General features: G+C 34.7%; 1 protein-coding gene across 1 annotated transcript in view; it reads right to left on the reverse strand.

Annotated features, from left to right (window-relative positions):
* The window catches only part of LOC107704165 (cAMP-specific 3',5'-cyclic phosphodiesterase 4D), a 242312-nt gene that overhangs the window by 219605 nt on the left and 15878 nt on the right, over window positions 1-6829 (reverse strand). Inside the window, exon 2 of the mRNA XM_016507033.1 lies at window positions 425-550. The gene's annotated coding sequence lies outside the window, so the exon portion shown is untranslated. The remainder of the gene's footprint in view (window positions 1-424; window positions 551-6829) is intronic.

Genomic DNA, 6829 nt, shown 5'->3' on the forward strand with positions numbered 1-6829 from the left:
TATTTCACTGAAGTCCTTCCCTTGTAGTAAACAGACAGGTATGCGTGAGCTCAAGAGCGACTAGATGTATTATATTATATAACATTACGTGAATATACGTTTTTATATATATATATATATATATATATATATATATATATACACACATCAAGTTCTTAGCTAATCAACATGCTAACATCAAACTATTAAAAATAAAGTAGAGTACACTACTTGTGTGGCTACTTGAGAGACTGTTAATGATTCTGCACATGAAGAGAGTTTCAAATTAGACACTTTATAGAGAATAGTCCGTGAGAAAACTCACTAGATTTTAAAACAGAGCAATGGGGTCAAAGTTAATATTAAAATGAGGACAGACGAGCTGAACACCCACTCTAAGACTACAGTTGGGATGAATCCAGCTTTGTAGAGTAATGCAACAAACCTGAGCCAGCAAATCAGCAACAGATTGAACAAAGAAGAGAAGAAAAACGCATGACGTGTCCAAAGCAGCCCACCAGCGCAGCCTCAGCCCATGCAACTTCCATTAGACGGACAGAGACTTGAAAGCCTGAAGGACAAGACGGGAAATTGTATGGATGTTTGCCACTTTAAGCCTACAAAAAACACCAAGCCAATAGACTGTGAAATGAAATGACTGCCAGCCTCTTCATCTGTCTCCTCATCAGCTAGAGAAGGATTTCTAAGCTCTTCTGCTGTCATTCTCAACACCTGACGGAAACTCAGGACAGCCACGCACAGAACAATTACACTCTGAGATGAGCGGAGATCTCCTGCAGCCTCTTCCCTATTTACCTACAGGAAATGAAAGACTGAAGAGAGATGAAGTGATGTGACATCGGAAAGCCTGATGCTGCTTCACGTTTGTGAAAAAAACAGTGACAATGTGACAAATCGGCTCATAAGAATGTGATCTCCTTAATGTCTCAATGTTTTCTCACAGATTTAGAAGATTTGGTGGATTAGATAGTGGATTAGATTTGGTGGATTAGTAAAAAAAAAAAAAAAAAAGTGCAAATGGAGACTTTTCATTGAAGTCAACATGAAGACTGGTGGCATATTTCAGAGTCGAATAGGATATTTAGCGTTTAAAACAACTAATATCATCCATTGAGAACGGTGTTGTTTTTGTTAAATAAATCTAAAACTATTAATATTAATTTTCATTCATTGAAATAAAGCTGAAATAAAATAGAAATATTAGATAGAAAACTTAAATTAAAACAAAAAATTTGAAATGTTGCCTTGTCAACTAGCTGAAATAAAATAAGTTATGTAGTAAACTAATATGAAAATCAGTTAACTGTATTAGTTAATATTTACTAATTCTTTATTAAAATCAAAAGTTGCATGTTAACAATAGTTAATATACTGTGAACTAATATGAACATTTTTATTAACAATAAATCATGAACAATAAATGCTGTAAAATAATGCTTTTCATTGTTAGTTCATGTTAGCTAATGCATTAACTAATTAACCTTATTGTAAACTGGATGTAACGATTCACTCAACTCACGATTCAATTTGATTCACGATTTTGATTTCACGATTCGATTTTCTCACGACTTTTTTTTAACAAAATGAGATTAAAAGACATTATATACAGTAAATGAAAAAGTGTCGTTTTATTAGGCTATTGCTGCACATTTCTTTGTGAAATTGAAATATAACAAAACTAAATTGAAAATTTAAAACAAACCCCAAATCAAACAAGTAAGTTACACACAAATAAAAGAAATCTCTTAATATGAACAAACTAAGGTATTGTCTGTGCTCTTTCCATTTAAAATTAGAGGCAACCACTGGATTTTTAATCAGGATCCAAATAAAGATGCAGCATACATACAGCATGAGTTTTTAATCTAAATTAGACTGTATAATTTAGAAATCTGAAGCAAAAACAGAATGGTCTGACTTTAGTTTTGTGAAACTATACTGCATAAAACATATCTCAAACGAAAGAGCAGACGCGCTGAATGAGACGCAGATTCACTTTCTGACAGCAGGTGGTGCTCATGGAACAGCAATGAAACTGTGTTTTCTGGGTTACCGCTGTAAACAAAGCAGCGCTGCGCTTATGAACACTACTTTAATATGCATCGTTCAGAGGCAAGATGAAAAGAAAATACCACCACGTAAACTTTTCTAAAGATAGTCAGTTTCCCTCAGAGATGCATTCATATAAACTCCTACTCCAATTGTATCGTGATTTGTTTGGCATCTCAACAAGAAAATACCACGTAAACTTTTCTAAAGATAGTCAGTTCCCCTCAGAGATACACTCATATAAACTCCTGCTCCAATTGTATTGTGATTTGTTTGGCATCTCAACCGATTTGAATCGTCACATATTTGAATCGATTTTTGACCGGCTCGCGGTTAATCGTTACATCCCTAACTGCTACCCTTAATTTTTAAAAAGACAAAAAAAAGTTAAACAGCAAAAAAATAAAAAATAAATAAAAATTTAAATAAAATAAAATAAAAAATAAAAATGAAAACTGAAAATTCAAAATTAAAATTCAAAATATTAATAAATACTATAATGGTATATATATCTATAATATGTATATATATCTATAATATGTATATATATCGATATAACATTAAAACAACACTGATTGACAATTAATTGGATGGTATAAATTGTCTTTATATGTCAGGTGGTTGAAAAATAAATAAGAAAGTCATAAACATAAGTGAAGTAAGCCGAAAGAAAAGTTAAGATGCTGAAAGATTATAAAAGCAAACATTTACTTAAAAAAAAAAACTGTTAAATTAAATCAAATCCATTTTATGTTGACTTTAAAGTCTCCTGCTTCTCAAATGTCTCTCCTGCTGTGAAAAATAAACAGTAATCTCACATATTTCTCCTCTAGGGTTTCAAAAAGTATCTCAAAGTGTGCTATCAAAAGCCAGAAATCTCAATATGAACTCAAACATTTCTCAACAAATGATCTGAGCTGCTTTTATGTCATTGACTCACGTATGTCTGTTTATTTCTCCTGATGAATTTTAGATGAGACATCTGAGACAAAGTTGATAATTAAATGAACAACAACTGAGAACTAAAAGCCATGAAACAGCAACGTCCCTGGGATTTGATGACATTTTACTAAACAGACAGACGGTGTTATTAAAAATGATAGATTATAGTCCAATGACTAAAACGAGAAGTCTGACGAATGCGAATACTTTCAATACAAAGGGGAAATGATTCGTTTTGCTTTGCTGACAGCCACACAATGGGTGCGGTGGAAGAAAACAAAACATGAAAAGTCCTTGCTGATTGTCATGACATGTCATTTAAGTCACAATGACGTTTTTCTCTGTAATAGGGCCTGTGATGTAAAGTGAGATCTGCGTAGGTTGGAAAGTGTTGCACTGAATTGGCTACAATAACAAGTCAAGTTCTTTTCAATAACGAGAAGTTCTTCCACGGTCACATACAGATAAGATTGACGTTTAGTGCAGTGAGTCACCGTGGGTTATTTCTGAAACCGGTAAGAATCCATAGCCAGCGGAGTCCCTGCAATCCCCTACTGCTCTTTAAACCAACCCTACGCTCCCGAAGACTCTCTAAATCACTTCAAAAAAGTCCTCAGATAATTGTGGGATTTTATACCATTAGAGTGCATTAATTCAGTTTCACTGCTACAGGCGCTGATATTAAATGGAAAATGAACCAGGGGGCAGAAATGATAATGAAGGATATTATGTAGTCTGAATGGAATTTTAGGGCACACCGGCAAAATGCAGCAGCCAGAGCACGTTCCTCTCGGGGAGGAAGCTTACTTGGAAGTCATTCCTGACATCACTGTGCATCAGTGAGACTCGTACGGGTGTCCTTGTGAGGCCTTTAGTTACGGTCTCACTGCTGGTAGACACAGACACACCAAAATCAACGCTTTTTTAGATTCTAAGTAGGATTTGAGGAATGGCCTCAATAGTAACTAACTACAATACCATTCAAATGTTTGGGATAAGAATACATGTCAAGTCAAGTCACCTTTATTTATATAGCGCTTTTAACAATACAGATTGTGTCAAAGCAACTGAACAGCATTAATTAGGAAAATAGTGTGTCAATAATGCAAAATGACAATAGTAAACACTCATTTTTCAGTTAAAGGCAGTTCATCATTGAATTCAGTGATGTCATCATCCAGCTCAGTTCAGTTTAAATATAATACTTTCATGCATTTAATGGATCAAAAATGACAGTAAAGACATTTTTGATGTTTCAAAAGATTTCTATTTAAAATAAATGATGTTCTTATTTATTCAACAAAGAATCCAGAAAAAAATTATCAGGTTCCACAAAAATATGAAGCAGCATAACTGTTTTCAGCAATGATAATAATCAGAAATGTTTCTTGAGCAGCAAATCAGCATATTAGAATGATTTCTGAAGGATCATGTGACACTGAAGACTGGAGTAATAATGCTGAAAATTCAGCTTTGATCACAGGAATAAATTATACTTTCAAATATATTCAGATTCGAACAGTTACTTTAAATTGTAATAATATTTCCCAATTTTACAACATTTTTACTGTATTTTTTTATCAAATAAATGCAGCCTTTGGGAGGCAGAAGAAGCTTCTTTGTTCAAAAACATTAACAAGTTTGACCAAACCCAAACATTCTAAATAACAGTTTACATCAATATGGGGGCAAAAGCATTTTTCCATTGGCAGACATTCAGCTGTGCATTTTTCAATATATTATAGTAGATTTATCAGTGCCTGTTTTTTTGGAGGGCTCATGTGAACCAGACTTATATTGTCTGCTGATTTTGGCATCACAGGGAGAGCATGGAAAAAAGGCCATTGACAGCACTGTTTGTAGCCTTCAAATCAGAACTTCTGTCTCTACAAACATAATGAGTACTAAGGGATGACATGCAATATTTGTACTTCAAAAAATGAATTTGTCACACACCGATGGACCATTCAGAATTAACTATAGTGACAAAAAGGCTGAAAGAAACAGTGACAAGTCACAGCACTTACTGTAAAACTTGTACTGTCCCTTTTAACCTAAAATCCTGTTGTTGACAAATGTTATGCATCACCTACCCAAATATGGATTATTCCCCACATTATTTCACAGTTCTGCTCATGAATATCTAGTTAACTTGCTCCTAATGTCTCAAACCAAACCCCCAATACCTTCCAAAGATTTGATGGCACTAACCTGACAAACTTAGGCAAATTCTGTGATTAGTTGTTCTTCAAAAGTGTTCAGTGCTGCAGTCCAGTAACTTTTAACACACAACTTTGTTGCCATGCAGACTGATAAAGACCTGTGCACTCTGAATGCAGGAAGTTAGATAACAATTAATGCAATCTGATTGGAAACTGGCATGTTTGCAAGTGCTTCCCAGTTATGCGTGCAGTCAGACAGTCAGTGACCAGACTGTAGGAGGTACATTTGTGAGCTGTCTGACACTACTATGAACATAACAAAAATAAATTATGATGCATGGAGAAACAACATACAATACTATGTCTTTATAGGTTTGTTATTTTGATGCACAATCTCTCAAGTGTAATATTAAAAATTAACCAATATCCAGACAACTAAGTTGGAGTTTCAAATACAACCTGGCCAATCAGTATCTAAAATTACCTGGGTTGCTGAGGGAATAACCTCATCATATAGAGCAACAGAGAAAGCTTTCTGGAGGACACCGTTTCATAAGTGTATACACCTAGGGCTGCACGATTAATCGAATACGATTGTCATGCGCATTTTGTTAGTAATGCCGGTTCGGTAATCAGCAGTAAATCATCATCACGTGCTTTCAGATGGAGCAGATACCACATTTAATAACCACATTTACATTAGAGGTCGACCGATGTATCAGTTTTGCCGATTAATCGGCACTGATAGTTGATTGCTGGAACTTATCGGCAAAAATCCATGCCGATAGTTTTCCCGGGTTGGGTCCATTGCTGGAGCGGCTGAGAAGGGTCTGCTGTCATTACACAGTGCGAGACCTAGCTATTGGTATCGGCAAAATCCACTATCGGTCGACCTCTAATTTACATAACCACATTTTACTCCAAACTCACTTTGTAACGTCAGTTGAGTGTTTGAAATAAATCCTTCTGTGAGATGATGAATCGCAGCTTCTGTCGAATCGCGATTTCAATTCCATTTCGATTTATCGTGCAGCCCAATATACACCTGGGACCCACTGCAACAGATCTACGCGGGATTAGAAACATCGAGTCAATTTTATTTGATATTATGTTATCTAATGTAGAATATTTATTATTTTAAGCAAGATTCAACAACAGCTCAAGTCATGACAAGTCGAGAATATAAAGTAACTGTACTTTATTACCAAAATGTTATTTTTTAGGAAGTATTATACTGTGAAATTGAAAATTTGCACTCTACAAAGTTACATTTCCAAGAGAAGAAGTCAAGACTTTTTACTTCTTACAACTTCATTTAAACCTTCAAAGTGCACATTTCGGAGATCATTCAAACTTAGATCTTAAGAAAAAAATATATTTTTGTTCTTCTCACCGAGCCAACAAGCCAATAAAATCACACTCCCAGCCAATGATATCCATTTCAAAGTAACTGCAATTGGCCACAACTAACAGCCCTCTACGGACACCTTGGCAATTGAATCGCCATTGGCTAGTACATTTTTTTGTTTACTCGCCAGACTGATAAAAAAAATTAAATAAATATATATATATATATATACAGTGGGTACGGAAAGTATTCAGACCCCCTTCAATTTTTCACGCTTTGTTATATTGCAGCCATTTGCTAAAATCATTTGTTAATTTTGTTTCCTCAT

This window comes from Sinocyclocheilus anshuiensis, unplaced genomic scaffold, assembly GCF_001515605.1.
Source record: "Sinocyclocheilus anshuiensis isolate Anshui unplaced genomic scaffold, SAMN03320099.WGS_v1.1 scaffold690, whole genome shotgun sequence".
Taxonomy (NCBI): Eukaryota; Metazoa; Chordata; class Actinopteri; order Cypriniformes; family Cyprinidae; genus Sinocyclocheilus; species Sinocyclocheilus anshuiensis.